General features: G+C 39.7%; 1 long non-coding RNA gene across 1 annotated transcript in view; it reads right to left on the reverse strand.

Moving 5' to 3' along the window:
- Positions 1-1,258: 1,258 nt before the first annotated feature.
- The window catches only part of LOC131404342 (uncharacterized), a 38,812-nt gene continuing 20,749 nt past the window's right edge, over positions 1,259-19,321 (reverse strand). The window contains exons 2-3 of the long non-coding RNA XR_009219778.1: positions 4,858-4,951; positions 1,259-1,270 (exon numbers count right to left, since the gene is read on the reverse strand). This is a non-coding gene — a long non-coding RNA (uncharacterized LOC131404342). The remainder of the gene's footprint in view (positions 1,271-4,857; positions 4,952-19,321) is intronic.

Here is a 19,321-nt window from a genome sequence, read left to right on the forward strand (position 1 = left end):
TTTTCTTTGTTTTGAGTTTTTTTTAATGTCAATTATACCTTTTTAATAATCTGATTGGAGCATAATTATTTAAATCAATTTTATTGAGGTATAATTAAATCAAGGTATAATTATAATTAAGTGCACCCTTTTTAAGTGTAAGGTTCAGTGAGTTTTGACAGATATGTATTGTTAAAAAAGAAATAACATGCCCCAAATGGAATAACTTGTCCCCAGGACAGCAAATCAAGACTTAATTACAGTTGCAACCTCTCTGAGGAATGTGGCCTTTAAACAATCCATCTGAAGTTTCCCAATTAGCACTAGTGAGGTCATCTGTATGATAAGACCCCTGCCTTCCCTTTCCCACGAGAAGGTAATCTTGCCTGAAACAATCCTTTCTTTTTTGATAATGACTTCCTCACCCCACCCTTCTGCCTACAAAAACCTCCCATTTTGTACACCTCCTCAGGCTATCTCTCTACTTGCTAGATGGGATGCTGCCCTATTCATGAATTCTCAATGAAGCCAATAAGATCTTCAAATTTACTCAGTTGAATTTTGTTTTTTAGCAATATACACTCACAACTACCACTACAATCAAGATACATTTTGAGTAGTAAGAAGCAAAATTCCAAAATTGTACATCCCGCTCTCCCATCATCAGGCTCCCCACACTGGGCTCACAAGTGCACCAGCACCTCACTGAGGGATCTGGAACCTGAGCTCTAGGGAGGCAGAACAGTCTCCAAAATGTTACCACACAAAAATGGGGTTCTCCTACCCGATGTGCATAAACAAGCCAATTAATTATGGCATCTGCTTTTTGGAAAAGAGATCAGCTTTATTCTGCAAGATAGATGTGCAGGAAGACGGGGGGCGGGTGCCATCGGATCTGTCTCCCCAATTCAGGATTTGGGGCAAAATTTAAGAGGTTAGAGGGAATAGGCTGACACATAGAAATGCTGGCAGGACAGGTTTTGATTGGTGGCCTTCAAGCATTTATGGTAATGTTCTAAACATTTATGGTAAGGTGGGGAAGGAATTTTAACACTGGATCTTCCTGAATGAGGGACCCTTCACTTCTGATAAGAGTCAACTTTTAAGTTCCAGTTGTGTCCTGGTCCTCTGGTTCCGTGGGGAGGAGAATCTTTGGTTCCACAGTCATTTCAGGTCTAGATTTCTTCTTCTGTGCATGCTTTGGCTATGTGACTTTGCAAATTTTCTGAAAGATAATTCTTAATCACTCTGTTGTTAAAAGATAGGGTCAGTTGAACTGGTCCTGGAGGGCCTGCAGTTACAAAAGCAGTTCAGGTGTACAAAGGGACAGCATATTGAAAATCAAGGACTTAAGTATAGACATGTTACATACATGAACAGTCTAATGTCAGTCTTCAAATATCTACCTATATGATAATTTATGTAACGACTATCAAGGATTACAACTTTTTACTGGTTAAGAAAGGGCCGGAATCTGATCATCCATTCTTATTGGCTGATGGCATACAATGCTTCTCACCATATTGGCACATGGATTGATGATACCTGTTTTATATTAGCCACAACTTAAGCTATATCTGACTGAAACTCCTGAAAATTAAAAAAATTCTCACATCACCCTCTGTGACTCTGGGAAATCAGCCCAATTTGGTTTGTCAGGTCTGACAACATTTACCAAGATGGCATTAAGACAAAAGAAAATCATGAACGGTTTGCATTAGGAGTTGTTACTTTAGTGTGTCTCCATCACCGTAAAATAAACTAGCGTTTTCCCTTTTAAAGACAGAGAAGCTACGAAAAAAATCATTCAAATTTAGAACAGCTCTCCTAACCTTTTTAAGGAATTTTGAAGTTATTATTGAAACCCTCCAAACATATTTCAAAAATAAAATTGAAGAGGTAATTTTCTAGGAAGGTATGCATGAAGGTCTTTCCCCGACTGTTATACATGTCTTCTGTCATGTGCTTCCCTCTGTTATTCATGTTAGGCAAGCAAATTACACTAAATAAATACATTCATTCCAATATACATTTTCTGCAAGAATGTTCATAAGCCTGTCATTGCACAATAATGATGACAACAGAGATAAATAATATAATGATGCAAATGATTTTTTTCCCCAACGCAGATGGTGAGCCTTCTAGCATTTACTTTAATGACAATATTTCTCATTTATTGGGTGTGGGCTATGGCCCAACATTGTATAAGACACTTTATTTACATGTATGTTCTCATTTAATCCATACAACAATCCTAAAAGCAGTATTAACATCCATATATTTTGCAGATGAGGAAACTGAGATAGTCAGAGCCATAGGGGGACATCTCACTATCTTACACGATTATATTCCTTCCATTTCTTTACCTTCTTCAACCATGCATTACTAGTTATCTCACTTATTGGAGTTTGTTAATTGTGCTTCAATATCTCATTTTACAACATCTGATTGAAAGGTATGAATAAAGAGGATGGATTTCATTTTGCAAGGGAGAATCTCATCGTTTGTAACTTGTGAGGGGTAAATTCTCACAGAAGGGATAAACCCCACTACTAAGCTCCCCAGGACTAGTTGGCTCCATTCTTCCTTCCAAGACCTTTACTCTGAGCTCCTTCATTTCTTACTATAGGCTGAATTTTTGTGTTCCCTCAAAACTCATGTGTGAAACCCTAATCCCCAATGTGATGGTACGAGGAGATGGAGCCTTTGGGAGGTAATTAGATCATGAGAGTGGAACCCTATGATGGGATTCATGCCCTTTTACGAAGAGACAGGAGAGACTTTGCTTCTTCTCTGCTTTCTCCACCAGTTAAGGATACAACTAGTAGAGACCCATCTGCCGTCACCAGATACCAGATCTGCTGGTGCCTTGATCTTGGATTTCCCAGCCTCCAGTACTGAAAGATAAATCTTTGTTATTTAAACCACTCCAGCGATGGTATTCTGTTACAGCAGCCTGAACTAAAAAACTTCTTTAACTCTCAGTTGCTACACAGCCATACAAACACACCTAAGACTATACCTGATCGTCTTTTCTTTTCACTCTTACTAAGCTGTTCTTACTAGTTATTCTTCATAAGAGCAGATTTTCTAGATAATTTAACAATAATTGCAGAGACAGGCCATAGGATTGTTGCAGGGTCTGCTTTAGCTCTCAGTAATTGGTACATTGAACAAGCATATCCACGAGATGTGATCAAAAGGAAGCTTGAACTTTGCCTCTCTCTCTCTCTTTAAAATTTGTTTAGTTTCCCCTTCCCCTGAATGAAATCCAGCATGTTCCATGACTTTTCTGCTCACTTTTAGAAATAGACCATTCTAGATCACTTTATGTCACAAAACAGTCTCCAGTCAATAATGAGAATGTCCAGGCCCATGTAATATGCAGAAATATTTCTTTGACTTAATGTTGAATCTATCCCTCCCCTAGCAAGAGCAGGCTTCAAGGAAGAGTGGTGGTGGGCCTTTCTCTCTCTCTCAACCTGCTAAGCAAGGCTCCTAGGCCCCTGGGGCCAGAGGGAAGTGGGTAGAGGAGTACAGAAAGTTCTTTCTTGACTAGTGTCATTCTAAAGGGCTTCATGCTATCTGGCATGGCAGATGCTTAAAGCTGATTCTCCCACAAGGACTATTGTGGGTTCTTTAGACATTCCCCTGATAGATCCCTCCCACTGCAACTCCGCTTGAGAAACCAGTTTTCCAATAATTCCTTGAACAGTTTATATTTTGATCTGCCTCATTATTCCCATTATGCCCTGATAGCTATCATACCTCAGAACCTTGGTCCAAATTTCTTGTTTAACAATCTATAACATTTTCCACTACATTAATCCTCTACTTTACAGCTCATTGTCACTTTGGTGGGTATGAGTGCAGAGTGATATTCCTTTCAGCCAGTAAAACTATACATAAAAAATGTTTGCTGGTCCTTGTTACAGCACCTGAAAAATTTCTTATAATTATTACTTTTCATTCAAACTTTTTTTTTTTAATGGAGACTTTGAACTTTTTTTTTTTTTTGTGAGGAAGATCAGCCCTGAGCTAACATCCATGCTAATCCTCCTCTTTTTGCTGAGGAAGACCGGCTCTGAGCTAACATCTATTGCCAATCCTCCTCCTTTTTTTCCCCCAAAGCCCCAGTAGATAGTTGTATGTCATAGCTGCACTTCCTTCTAGCTGCTGTATGTGGGACACGGCCTCAGCATGGCCAGAGAAGCGGTGCTTCGGTGCGTGCCTGGGATCCGAACCCCGGGCCGCCAGTAGCGGAGTGCGCGCACCCAAACGCTAAGCCACGGGGCCGGCTCGAAACTTTTGTTTTGACTTCAATTTGAAAATAGTTTATAATATCTCTTCCATAGACATTAATTGTCTTTTCAATTTCTTCTACAGTTTAGTGGTTTTCAATAAAGAGATACCCTCAACCCTCATCCTGTTCCTAGACTTGAAGTCAGCTCTGTTTCTCCCTGCTGATAGAAAATTTTCATAAAGCTCATCATGTTTAACATTTTTCCATGTAAAAATGCAACAGAGAGCATAAACTCAAATTCCCATTCCCCAGAAGATTTGCATTCTAACTGAACTGCGCCATTCTTGGTCAATGCCAGCCGTACTGTTTCCCTCTCTCTTGCTCTCTCTTTCCCGCTTTCTCACCCTGCCTCTGGATTATGTCCGAGACCACTACGGCAATTGCATTAGTATGGCAGCGACTATGGTGAGGAGAAGACGGTATCTGAGGACACAAAATTTAAGGAGGTGCTCTCGCCCGTGGCCATATAAGCTCAGCGCCTGCTTACATTGTGCACCTCAGGTGCCTCCCTCGCCTTACCCTAATCCTGTCTCTGTGTATCACACCTGCACATATTCAACAACATTCTTGAGTACCTTCTGTGGGCCAAAACTGTTCTTGATGCTGGACATCCAGAAGAGGAGAAATCAGATGAAAGTTTCTGCTCTCAGTATTGGACAGCAGTCAGTGCTATGGAGAAAGACAAAGCAGAGAAAGGGAATAAGGAAGTGCCAAAGTGGCACAGGAGGTGTCATTTAAAATAGGGTGGTCAGGGAAATTCTAACTAAGAAGGTGACATTTGAGCAAAGAATTGAGCAAACACTTGACAAAGTGTTTGAAATATTTTATGAATTTGTTGCCAATAGTTTCTAATGAATAGATTTCACATAAATATCAGGCTTCTTGACAAATGCAAAGATCTGGCGACATGGAGCCACATTCCTGTATGACAACAACTAGATGGAGCTAAGAGGGGCTGGCACGGGAAACCAAGCCAGGGCCTTTATATTGAGCAAGAGTTCTCCAGTTCTGTGAGTCTCCATCTGCCTGCCTTGCTCAATTACATCACCTGTCTGTCCCCTGGAAGCATTTGAGTTTGCAGACTGTGGCTGGATTCCTTAAGAGAGACTTCAAATACTGCCACCCTCCCTCCAAGCAGTAACTCAGAGGCTTGGTGGCTACTGCAAGGAGATGGTCTGCTCACCAGACCACAGTGAAGTCACTCTACTAGTGAGGCAAGGAAGGCCTTGACTCCGGACCCCAGAAATGGTACTTAGTTGCTTAAAGCTAGGGGAGATAGATACCATTGGGCTGTTCTCTTGCACAGTGACTGAATTACCAGAATTTTGTTAAAACCCTGCTGTCCTAGTCCACATGTGTTCTAACCTTCAACTAGTCCTTTTCTTGGAGCAAAAGAAATAAATTCCAGAATGTGCAAGGCACGATTTTTTTCTCTCTCAGCAGAATTTCAATACAACAAGCAGTCTCAGGCCTTTGAAACCCCACCTACCTGCTGGCACATGTCAAGGACAGGAATTTTCCACTTAGGTGAGATGCTCATTCCATTTACTGAAACCATCCTGAGGAAGAGATCTGTGGTGGCAGGCAGCACTGACAGATTCGTCTGTGAGGCGATGACAGAACACCTTTCCCAACACAGCCAGGAGATGCAAAGGTGCATTACCATAGCAACTATCACTTATACTTTCCATCTTTAGGTGGATTTTTGTTTCTGCAACTAACTGCCTAAATTATAAGATTTTATGAAGCCAAGTAGGTGAGAACAAGTTAAGATTTCTCAACGTCAACTTATGCAAAAATCTCAGCTGTGAAATTGCATGAAACCAGTTTTGTTGTAAAATGAAAATTGCTGGCAGCACTCACTTTGAAGCAGAAGACATGGCATGAGTATCTGTTTGACAAACGATGTAAGGTTCTGGATATGTTTCAATCAACTTATTATATTTGCACTGGATGAAAACCCTGCCTAGGGTACAGAGTACATTATGTTTTTGCTTTATTTCACAATCAGTTGGGGAAAAAAAAAAAGAAAGGGAGGGGGTGAAACATATTTTCAATCTTGACTCCAAGAGGGGTATTGAAAAATTGAACTTTAATGTTAGTAAAAATGAAAACCATGGAAAAAAATTAGAACTATTTTTAAAACAAGTTTGCAAGTAACTACTGGGCGATTCATGTAACTTGAATACTAAACTCACATGAATTGAAGGAAAACATTTTAGGGTGACCCTAAGAAAACTTGTGAAACAAGAGAAATTTCTCTTTCCTATGCAAAATCTCCATTTTCTGTACTTTTCCTTCACTTGAGCAACTTCTCCTCCCTACTGCTCGGCACACAGTTCCCATAACATACTCTCTCCCACCCTTCTGCCCCCTGTATCAACATGTGGGCCAAAGGGAAGACACAAACTTTTTTCTTTCTCTTTAACAAAGTTCTGGTTCAAAAGATCGCTTCAGATTTTAAGAGCATGAGGGAAAGAAGGTCAAGGGAAGGAAGACTCTCTCCTCTACAAATTCTAGGACATGTTTCTCCTCTTGAGCAAATTTTTCAAAGGAGGCCAATCATTTTTACAATGAAAGGTTTTTGTGGTTTTCTTTTGAAAATCAAACATGAAGCAGCAGCATCTGGCCTGCAGATTGTTCTGTTAACTCACATACCTTTTTGTTACACCCCTTGCATCAGTAGAGGCACTTCGCAAATATTTTCTTGTGATAGCCTGAAAAAGCATATGCTTTAATTATGTAGTAGAACTGGGCTTAGCGAAAGAAAAAATAAATGAAACCCTATTTTAATAATTCCATAAAAAACTCTTCAGAGTTCTTTTTTAGCCTGTATCCCTTCTCATTTTTTTTTGGTTTTACCTGTAAAACAAATTTACAAATAACTACTGGCCCATGCACATAGCTTGAATACTAAATTCATAGTATTTCAGGAAAACTTAATTTTATTGTGACCTTCCACTTTAAGAAAACCACACGTGAGAGAGATATTATTTAAAAATATTACTTAAGATGCAATAAAGCCATTTAATAAGAAAAAAACTTTTTAGAGATTGAGGAAACAACTTTGGGTAAGAGTTTCTTTCCAGTGCCCCAGAAGTCACAACAATAGCAAGGGATAATTATGCTTTTGCTAAGGTTCACCTTGCTCACCTGTTTCCTTCCATGAATCATTACTAAGGTGCAGCAGTGTCTTAGGATGGTCCAAAAATAGATAATGGAGACCAGCCCCTGTCCTCAAGGCTGCGCAGTATACAGGTGTGCGCTGCACCTCCCTCTCCGCTCCCCACATCCTTCCTTCCTGCTGAAGCAGGAACTTCTCTCCTCCGACTCCTGGTTCCATCCACTTCCCTTCTTCATCAGCTCTCTTCTCCTTTTGAGCATTTTCCTCCTGTCCCTTCCTTTCTGACAAAAAAACCTGTGCACATCTCCCCTGTTCTGAAAAACCCTGATTTACCCTGTGCTGTCATCTCAAGATACCACCGTCAGCTTTCTTTCCCTACCTTTCCCCCTGAATAAGTACCCTGCAGCTTCTCAAACATTATTGTGCATGTGAATCACCTGGGGAATGGTGATAGAATGCAGGTTCTGATTCAGGAAGGGCCTGAGATCTACACTTCTAATGAGCCCCAGGTGATGCCCATGCTAGAGGACGCTCATCAATACCGTCACTCATGATGGGTCACTCTTCCCTCGCCAGCTGACGTCCGTTTCTCCCACTTCACTGAAACGGTTCCTAAATGTCACCATTGATCTTATCCTCAAACCCAATCGCTCTTTCCTTTGTCCCCACCTTTAATCTTTGTCCTCATCCTGCCATTCTTTTCTTGAAATTTTGTTCTCTTGAGCTCCCTGACACCATACTCTGGGCTCTTCTTCCACAGGCAACTCCCGTTTCCTGTCACTGCAGCTCTTCCTCCTCTCGCCACCTGAAGGAACCTGATTACCACTCAGGTGCTGATCCTCAGAATCAGTATTTACTCTTTGGCTTATCCTTGTCTCTGTCCTTTCCCTCAGGAATTATCCAATTTCATGGCTTCAATGTGCATTCTTCACATGTGTATTTCCAAAGGGACTTTTAACCCCAATTTACATTCCAACCTCCCGTCAGCTATTAGTTATCCCCACCCAGATAATCCGCTCACGCCTGAAACTTAAGTTTTAAACCAAACTCGAGACCTAATTTCTTTTTTTTTTTAATTTTTTATTTGTTTTCATTTATTTTTCCCCCAAAGCCCCAGTAGATAGTTGTAGGTCATAGCTGCACATCCTTCTAGTTGCTGTATGTGGGACGTGGCCTCAGCATGGCTGAGGAGAAGCAATGCGTCGGGGCGCGCCCGGGATCCGAACCCGCGCCGCCAGCAGCGGAGCGCGCGCACTTAACTGCTAAGCCACGGGGCCGGCCGAGACCTAACTAATTTCTATGCCTAGCTTTTCTATTTCCATGAAAGGTGTCATCATTACTCCAGTCACACAAGCTCTCCGCCTCTGAGTTATCCTTGGTTTCTCCTGCCCCTTCGCAATCCATCACTAAACTCTAAGCCAGAAGGACAGGAAAGGTGGCTCACAAGATCCAGCAAGGAGTGAGCTGAGAGCACTGTGAGACTTGCTAACTCTACTTCCAGCTTGAATTTAGCGACGGTTTTATGTCCTGATGATATTCTGGGTATACCTTAACTCACCTACTAGCTTAAACTCCTGCCTGTTCTTTGCTTCTGCTTTTTCTTCTTTCTCTTTTAATTTTCTTTTGCATCCACATCTCCTATTTCCTTTTCATTTCTTTCTTGTCTCTTTTCTTTGTTTTTCTTTCTCTTTCATTGGTGATCAACCATACTTTTTAAGAAGCATCACATTCCCTTTGCCTCTCCTTGTGAGCACTCATATATTAAACAATATCTACCCAATCCTATCCATCTCTCATCTATTATCTATCTATCTATAATCTATCTATCTCACAATATATTCTGTCACCATACTCATTCTTGTTATGCTTCTTAACCTTAAAACAGTTCCAGGAGAACAAAGACCATTCCTATGTTATTCAATTATTTTATCTTGTATCCCATGGTGTCTGGCACTGAGTAGGCGTTCAGTAAGTATTTGTTAAAGGAAGGAAGGAAGGAAGGAAAGGGAAGAAGGAAGAGAGAGAATATGATCCCCATTTTGCAGATAAGTAATTAAGGCTCTAAGGGGTTAAGCAACTCGCCTACAGTCATACAGTTAATTGGTAGTGGAGTCAGGTTTCTACGCCCATTCTGCCTAAAGCTAAAGCCTGTATTAAGAACACTGCCTTTCTGTGTCCCCACCTCTGCACTAGGTGCCCCAGGAGGAGACAAATATGTGCAGGACAAAGGCTCTGCCCTCAAGGAGTACATAATTTAATAAGGGAGCTAAATACACAAATAACTGTAATATAAAGTAGCGTATAATCACGAGTTCGCAAAAAAGATTGTTCGGTACTTAGCTTCTGGGTAAATAATTTTAGTGTGTGACAGAATAAAACAAGTTAATAAACAGTGTTCAGATGGAAGGCTCTTCTTTTCACTGGAGTCTTGTGGTTGACATTACTAAGAGTCTTGAAATCCAAGCAAAGAGAACTCTCCATCGCATGTCAAACCCAGAGGCCCAAGTTAATGGAGATTCCTGTATAGTTCCCAGCCTAAAATCAAATCCAAGGTGCTTAGGAGCAGTTCTGAACTGCTGGCTGGCAAGAGCAGAAACAGTGTCATGAAAAGCTGCTGCCAGCTTATTGTCTTTTACAAGTTGCTACAAAAGAGAAAATTTCTCTAAGGCTTGGAAGAAACGGAAAGTGAATTCTTTTTTTTTTTTTTTAAGTCTAGTGTAGACAAACAATGTAGGTCTCTCATAATTTTTTCATTTTTAAATGGTTTATCACAAAACTGTTTGGTCTTCAGAAATAAAATTGGGCATGACCTTCTGGCTACTTAGTGAACAGACTATAAGGGTAGTATGCTCAAAATTATGCAAGGCTACTAGGGTATAATAAAAATAGCAAGCATGTATTACAGTGGGGTTAGTGTAGAGCGCAGCCCCTGGAATGCAAAACTTTGATATAATAAGGGTAGCATTAGCTGTGGACAGCTAGCTTCCATATGTGTTTCTTACGCTTCTCAGTCTCCACTAGTCCGAGGTCAAAATGAGATTGTCATAAATTAGATACTTCAAATCAGAGGGGATGATGGTTTTGGGACAACTGGCTGGCTGTTTGCAAAAAAAATAAAGTTAAATCATTGCCTTAACCTTCTAGGAAGAAAATACATCAGGTATATTTAAAATTTTAAGTAAAATATCAAACTATAGAAGTGTTAGAAAAAATGTGGAATATGTGAATAATTTTATATTCTTTGGGTGAAAAAAGGTCTTGTAGTGTGACCCAAAGGCAGAATCACGAGTCACAAGATTATATGTGTTTGTTCAAAAAGGAAACAGGAAAAACTTTTATATTACCAAAAAAATGCAATAAAGCAATGTCAAAATAAAAAATTGAAAGAACAGGGGCTGGCCCCGTGGCCTAGTGGTTAAGTTTGGCATGCTCCACTTCAGCAGCCCGGGTTTGGTTCTGGGGCGTGGACCTACATCGCTCATTGGAGGCCATGCTGTGGCAGCAACCCACGTACAAAATAGAGGAAGATTGGCACAGATGTTAACTCAGTGTGAATCCTCCTCAGCAAAAAAAAAAAAAAAACTGAAAGAACATTTAAATACATGTGATAAAGAATTTATATTTATACAGTCATTAAATTCAAAAAGGAGGAAATACATTCTTGCTATAATCAGATAAGTAAAAAATTTTTTAAAAAGATCTACAATTTCTCAGCTAACAGATTGCCAAAAATATGTAAGAATCATTACATCCAATGACAGCAAGCATATAGGAAAATGAGCCCTCATGCAGGATTAGTGGGAGAATAATTGCTACCATTTTTGTGAAGGACACTTTGGTAATTCTTACCACAAAACCTTTAAAACGGACATAGTCTATGACCCAGCAATCTTAATTCTAGGAATTTATCCTAGAAAGTTATTAGAAAAATATAAATCAATATATGTGTAAAACATTTATTGTGGCATTGTTTATAATAGTGAAAAACTGAAATAATCTAAATGTTCAATCATGGAAGAGTTAAATATATTAGGACTCATTCATATAGTAGAATATCATGCTGCTATTAAAAAAATCAGGATCTGGGTATGTTTTTGTTGACACAGAAAGTTAAGATATGCTGTTAAGTGAAAAAGAAATCACATTATATAACAATTTATATAATAATTTCTCTTTTAAAAAACACATCACACAACACGACTTATAATTTCTTTTAAAATTATATAGATAGACATATATCTATTATTAATATATACATATATATGTATTAATATATAAATATACAGAGAGAGAGAGCAAGAGAGCAAGCCAGATAGCAGGTAAGGTCCCCATTGGGGTTGAATTGGCTTTGGATCTGGTGAAAGCTGGATTAGATTAACACCAACTCCAACACCTCCGAGAGTTCCACACTCTCTCCTGAGGTTTACTTCATGTTTCCGTCTGCCTCTGCACTTCTGTACCCCTGTGGTCTGGTCTTGTTTCACCTCATAAAACTGAGATGTAAAACTTAGTCCTTTCCCAACAAATCCATTCCCAGTAAGCCTATTGGGAGTTTTTGCTGACTTGATTGAAGGTTTAAGGAGCACGGTGGTGATCACTTAGATTCCCAGCTCAATAGCTCTTCAGTCTCTCCTGCCTGATTCCTGGGAATCGCTGGTGCCAGCCAACATCCAGCCCTGAGTGGAGGGTAACAGAATAAGATTTTCTCTGTATCATTAGACATGTGTATTTACGCTGATGTAATATGTGTATGTGTCTATGTACATGCATATGTGTGTATTTATAATGAGGCATGTGTAAAACATCCCCTGGTTCCCTGGATATTTAAAAATCCGGGAAGCTATTATTCAAAAGTTAACAGTGGCTATTTTCACGCGGTGGAAGCTCAAATGACTTTTATATTCTTCTTCATACTTTTCTAAATTTTCTGAAATTTTTACAAGCATGCGCTACTATTATAATGAGAGAAAAAACAAAGTTATTTCCATTTTAAAGGATAGAGGCATAGTACTGATGACAAAGGAGTATTTTTCTGGATCTGTCTATACTTGCTCTGCAGAAGCCTGGCAGCTTCAAATTCACTCCAAATTGTTTGAGGAGCCTGGAGGGGGTGTTCCACATGCACCCTGAAACCAGCCGTCTTGGCTACCATGTGAGTCTCCCATTTGCTGCCTTTGCTGCAGTGACATCCCCTGCCAATACCCAAAGGACAGCTCTCCTCACGTGGCCCTCACATGGCCCCACACAACTGCCAGCATCTCAGCCAAGGGACTGAAGGTCTCACAAGGCCACCATTCCCTATCTTTGCCTAAGTTGACCTTCTTCTATTGACTTTTCCTCTGCAGCTACCACAGATGACACTGCTACCCTCTAGAGCCATAGTGACCTCTTTTCCCCTTTTTCTACCTTTGATAAAAGGGAAAGGTAAAAATAAAAAAACAGGGCTTAATGTCCAAACCAGTCCTGCAGTTTTCCCTCCTTCTCAGATCAGAGAATACAAAGGATCCCTGTATTCCTGGCTTCCTGGAAATCTCACTGCAAGGCCCTGTTAGGAGGCCACCTGGAGCAGCTAAGAAACCAGCTGGACCACCCACACAGAAATGATAGAAGCCTGTCTGACTCTCAGTCTGCTTATCTGGTGGAGTGATGGGGGACCAGACAGAAGTATCCCAAGTAAGCATCCCAAGTAGACTTATGACAACTGTCCTGCCAGTTCCAGTCCATTGGAGAAGATGTGCCAATATGTCCTTTCACCCTCCCAGAACCCAACCTTGCTATGGAAGGGTCAACCCCTTACAGTTGACTCCTGCCAAGGGTCCCAGGTCAGAGAAGCACTATCAAGTCCATAAATTATGGCCTCCTATCATGGTCTCCACATGACTCAATAACCTCAAGTTAGTGAATACACAAAATCTGGGGTCAAGTCTCAAAGGGCCAGTGTAGCCAAAGAACCACGCTAGATACATGTGTTTCCCAAGAGAAAAACATAGAATCTCAGCATCTCTGGCAAACTGGCTGGCCACAGGCTGGATCTAGCTTGCAGCTATGTTTTGTTTTAGGCCACTCACCCGAATGGGTGAGAGAATGAGTCATGCACTGCATAATGATGTTTCGGTCAATGACGGACAACATATACAATGGTGGTCCCATAAGATTAGTACCATATAGCCTAGATGTGTAGTAGGCTATGCTATCTAGGTTTGTATAAGTACTGTAAGGGAGGAAGAAATTTTCCTCTCCCCTTTTAGGTTCTTCTGGTTCGTCTAAGAATTAAATTGACATGACAGATTAGTAGGAGAAAAATAAACATAAGTTTAATAAGATGTATACATGGCAGAAACCTAGGAAAACCCAGAAGAGACTCACCAAAATGGCTGAAGCCCTCACCTTAAATACCATCCTCAGCTAAAGACAAATGAAGATGTTGGGAGTGAAGAGAGTCAAGGACTTCAATGGGAGGGAAGGCAATTCACAGGTAGGTGAAAAGGAGCAAATGTTTAGAAAACAAGTGTTTGGCCACACAGAAATAGAAGAACACAGAGGGGAGGCAACAAACAGGCTTTTCTGGGTTCCTCTCTGTCTGCCACTTAGTTCATGTTATGCTAAGGTGATAGTTCACTTCCTGAGACAGGTATTTTAATCTGAATTCTTTTAGGCAGTTAAGAGAGAAGCAATAAGAAAACTTTCTGAGTCTTTTGTTCCTGAAAAATAATCAGCCTAAAATAATCTTCATGTAAAGAGACATATTTTGGGGTAGCAAACTTTGTTCTCCTTTAGTACACTCTATGATGTTTGCACAAGGACAAAATTTTCTAACGACACATTTCTCGGAACGTATCCCTAAGTGACACACGACTATATACATCCCAGGAAAGAACATTCTAGCCAGAGGCAACAGTCCAGGGGAAGATTCTGAGTAAGGGAGGTTGCCCAATATCTTCAATCAAAAGCTAATCTGGCTTGGAGCAGAGTACATAAAATATGATATCAGAGAGATACCCAGATAGAGATGGTATAGGGTCCTATAGACTATCGACAGGAGTTTGTCATTTACTAGGTAAGATGGGAAGCTATTGGAGGGTTTCGTTAATTATAATCATGCTAGAGTTATTGATTTTATTATAGTAGAGCTAAGAAGAAAGGGAAATATTTTTTATAACCATGTCATCACCGTGGCCCCTGTTGACATCTGAGTTTGCAATTCCTATCATAGTTTATCTTCATATCATGATACAGGACAAAATATCTGGCTTTCTCCACCCTGATAGGCAAGGTCACTCATGTTGACTCACTTTCAGGAATATGTCACCTTTGGTGGCCTTCTTTCTCTAGCCTTGGGGCTTTGATCACACCATTCTGCTCTCTCACCCCTTAGAGCACACTCTTCCCTCCCTTTTCTTGTCATCCCCTAGCCCCCTCATCACCTGGGGTCTTCCCCAATCCCTTTTGCCAAAGCCATCACTCTAGAAGCCCCATCCAGGCACATATTCTAGGTCCTCAACTTGGAGCTGCCTTACTTTAGGACCCACATCATTGATAGAAAGACTTATGAAAGAGGACTTGCAACACCCCGAAATTTACTCAGCAAAGACACCTCATAGGTAAACTCTATAAATGGAGCCCATATTTGAAATGAGCTTTGAGATTAGAGGAAGCAGTTTCACTTCTAAACCCAAAGCAAACTTTTCTGAAATTATCTCACCAATTAGGAAAAAAGTAAATCCTCACTCAGGAGGTTAGAGACTAGAGACTTAGCTTGAAGAGTTACATATGATTTGGGAAAAGAAAGAAATTGGCCAAAAGTAACCTGGCAGAATGCAATTTGGAAAAGCAAATTTGACCAAAGTAACTGAGTTAATGTAAATTTGCTCCTAAATTAATATCCCCAGTCACAAATGACAACTCAAATTCAAGTGAATAGTTGATGGAACCAGTTGAACCAGGGATCCACATACCCACTCTGTTATAGAATTTTCTGGAGCTCAGTTATTTCAAAATATTTGGACCCTGAGGGCACATCAAAAGAGTTCAAAATTATGACTGGAAGATAGAGTAGACGTACTTCTACTTCTTCCTGTAGGTACAGCTAGATCCCTGTACACTGTATATAAAACAAGCATAAGAACACTCTGAAAGGTTGAGAGGAGAAAACACACCAGGTAAGGACCTTGGAACCTTAGAAACAACATGGTAGTGAATTCTCTGGATTTTCTTTTGCTTTATATATCCTGGAGTGGGTGGTGGAGAAGGCTGGAACCCAGAAACACCAACAGGCACAGATAAAAAAAAGCACCAAGAAAAATCTGTTCTCTAGTCAAAGGACCAAGAAAGGGTCAGCCTAGCAAGATAATTTTTTTGTGTGCGTGTGTGAGGAAGATCAGCCCTGAGCTACCATCCAATGTCAATTCTCTTCTTTTTGCTGAGGAAGACTGGCCGTGGGCTAACATCCGTGCCCATCTTCCTCTGCATTATATGGGATGGCGCCACAGCTTTGCTTGACAAGCAGGGTGTAGGTGCGTGCCTGAGTTCCTGCGAACTCCAGGCCCCCGAAGCAGAGCACGGGCACTTAACCGCCGTGCCATCGAGTAGGTCCGCAAGATAGAGAGTTTTTGATGATAACCACCCAACTCCAGCCAAACACTATGGGGTAGCTGTAACCCCACCCCAACTGCTGTCAGCAAAGGCCGAGTGGGGAGCCTCCTGGGTGTGTCAGTGGAGGCTGAATTAGGAACCTACACCTCCAACCCTATGTGGCAGTATCAGGGCAGCACCCCCTTTTCCCTGCTGGCATGATGTCAGGGGCCTGTTGAAACAGAAGACTTCAAAAAGATCCAGATTTTTTTATATGCTATGTATTATCTTATAGCATAATACCCAAAATGTCTAGATACAATTAAAAAAATCACTCTTCATAACAAAAAAACAGGAAAATCTCAACTTGAATGAGAAACGTGTCAAAACTGAGATGACACAAATGTTGTTAGAATTATCTGACAAGGATTTTAAAACAGCTATCATCAAATTGCTTCAATGAGATTTACAAACATACTTGAAACAAATGGAAAAAAACAAAAAGTCTCATCAAAAAAAAAAAAAGAAAAAGAAAAAGAAGAAAATATAAAGAAGACCAAATGGAAATTTTAGAGCTGAAAGATACAATAACCAAAATAAAAAACTCAATTGATAGGCTCAACAGCCCAATGAAGAGGAAAGAGGAAGGAATAAGTGAACTTGAAGATAGAACAATAGAAATTACTAACTTGATCTACAGAGAAAATAGACTGAAAAAAAAATGAACAGAGCCTCAGGGACTGATGAGACTATAACAAAATATCTAAAATTCATATTGTTGGAGTCCTGGAAGGAGAGGAAAAAGAGGATAGGAATGAAAAAGTATTTGAAGAATAATGGCTGAAAAATTTCCCAATTTTGGCAAGAGACATACACCTACATATTGAAGAGGCAGCATGAATTCTAAATAGGATAAATCTAAAGAAATCCCCACCAAGACACAGATTACACGAACTTCTGAAAACTAAAGACAAGAGAACAACCAGAGAGAAATGACACCTCACCAATAAGAGAAAAACAATTTGACTGACATTAGATTTCTCATCAGAAACCATGGAGGGCAGAAGGAAGTGACTAACATTTCTCAAATGCTAAAAGAACTGTCAACACAGAATCCTACATTCAGCAAAAATATCCTTCAGAAATGACAGGGAAATCAAGACAGTCTTAGATGAAGGAAAACTAAGAGAATTTGTCACCAGAACTACCCTAAAAAATGGCTACAAGAAGTTCTTGAAACAGAAAGGGAATGATAGAAAAAGATCTCTTGGAACATCAAGCAGGCAAGAAGAACAACAGAAAGAGTAAAAATACGGGTAAATACGATAGACTTTCCTTCTCTCGAGCTCCTAAATTATGTTTGACCATTGAAGCAAAAGTTATAACATTGTCTTATATGGTTTTCGATGTTTACAGAGGAAATGTTTAGGATAATTATGTTATAAATTGGAGAGAGTAAAGGAAAATAAGGTTTTTACACTTCACTTGAACTGGTAAAATGTTGATACCAGGAGACCATGATAATTTATGCAGGTGTAATGTGATAACTAGAACAACCACAAAAAAACCTATATAGAAAGATACATTCAAAAATGCTAAATAAATCAAAATGGAATTCCAAAAAATGTTAAAGTAACTTATACGAAGGTAAGAAAAAGAAAACAGAAATGAAAAAACACAGGGAAAAAACAATGTACAAATTCCAAAATGGCTTACTTAAGCCCTAATATATAAATAAATTTTAAAAAATGATTATGGAGGGACTGGGTGCTGTCTTATATTCCTCAGAACCCTAGCATTTTGTGCTCTAAACCTTCATTTGTTAAAATGAAGGCTTGTATTTTCAGATACTCCCATAATGGTTCAATCATTTTTCCCCATGATTTTCCATTCCTTTGATCGGTTACATGCTCAAAAATGTTCTTCAAGACCACAGACCTTAGAAACTAGAGCAGTAATTAGTTGGGTAGGGTTTACAATTAACTAAAGCTATGGTATAATATTCAGCACTTCCTCCAAATCAAGGCTTTCCAAATATTTCAGAATTAAATTAAAACTTTATTTTTCTACCCTACCTTTGCCCCTTGACCAAGTGTGAGGAGAATGTTACCAGAAAGAGGTACTCTAGCTGGCTGTATCATACTGACACACCTTGTGGTTGCAAATGGGATGAAAGAATCTGATATAGTCCATTTGTGGTACAAAACTTTTTTCTTTCCTTCTGTCATCTCTGAGGTTCGTGAGCTAATTCTTGGAGACTCCATTTACATAAAAGGGAATTACATCTTTCTTGAGAATTAAACAAGTTTGGTAAATGTGAATTTATCTACTATATAGCAAAGTAAACAGTAGGTACTTAACATTAGTTTTCCTCCTTTCATCTTAGTTTTCTGTTGGGCAGACAAATCTAGAAATCTTCAGAATAGAAGTCTACCATATATTTTCATGTTCTCTTTTTAATTTTTTGTGAACCCGAGTATAATCCTGATATATACATCACTTGGAGAAGAAATTAGTACAGTGTTTAATCATGTTGATGCTATCACTCATCGGTAGGGTGACCATTTATTCTATTATTCTATCTGGAACACTTTAGAAAATGAAAAGGTACACTATCAATACATTATTCCCACTGTCAGGGAAAAATCAAGATGGATAGTCACAAATTGGAGATTCTGCTGTGACCCAAGAGATAAATCACGAAGTCATCAGAGCAGCCAAAATGAAGACCCCAAAATAAAGACTCCCCAAATTCACTCAAGGTCATGCATTGCATTAGGGGGAAAATTCCAATAGTTCTCTGCAAGCCCATTTACTCTTGTTTTACACCTAATTTATCAAGATTTCTTTTCTCTTTTCTAATTCACAAGGATGTTGGCTACAACAAGACATGATAAGGGATAGGAAGGCAGCAAGGGAGGGACTATAAACGTGAATAGAAGACATAGGATACCCAAAAGTACAGCACTTTAGGAGAGGGGCAAACAGTTACACACCTCAGCAGGCAGGAAATAGCTGGATTATAGAATAGTGCCAGCAATTATCTTCATAATGTTGACCCTGAGTCATAAAGGAAAGTTTGAGTCATGTTCAGATTATATTGTTTAAGGTGTTAATGAAGAATTAACTGCATTACTATCCAAAACTTTTTTGAAATTTTATTTTTCAATGAACAAACGTTTAATCATTTGAAACTCAGTCAATTAGAAAGTGTAATGGAGACCTTAGCTTGAACCCCAGCTGGGCCTGGCCTAGGACTCAGAGCTATGTGATCATGACAAGAAGGCCCATGGAGAGATCCACAGGGCTCCTTGAGAAGGAACTCACCTAAGGAAAAGCAAACA

This window comes from Diceros bicornis, chromosome 1 (assembly GCF_020826845.1).
Source record: "Diceros bicornis minor isolate mBicDic1 chromosome 1, mDicBic1.mat.cur, whole genome shotgun sequence".
NCBI classification, from domain to species: domain Eukaryota; kingdom Metazoa; phylum Chordata; class Mammalia; order Perissodactyla; family Rhinocerotidae; genus Diceros; species Diceros bicornis.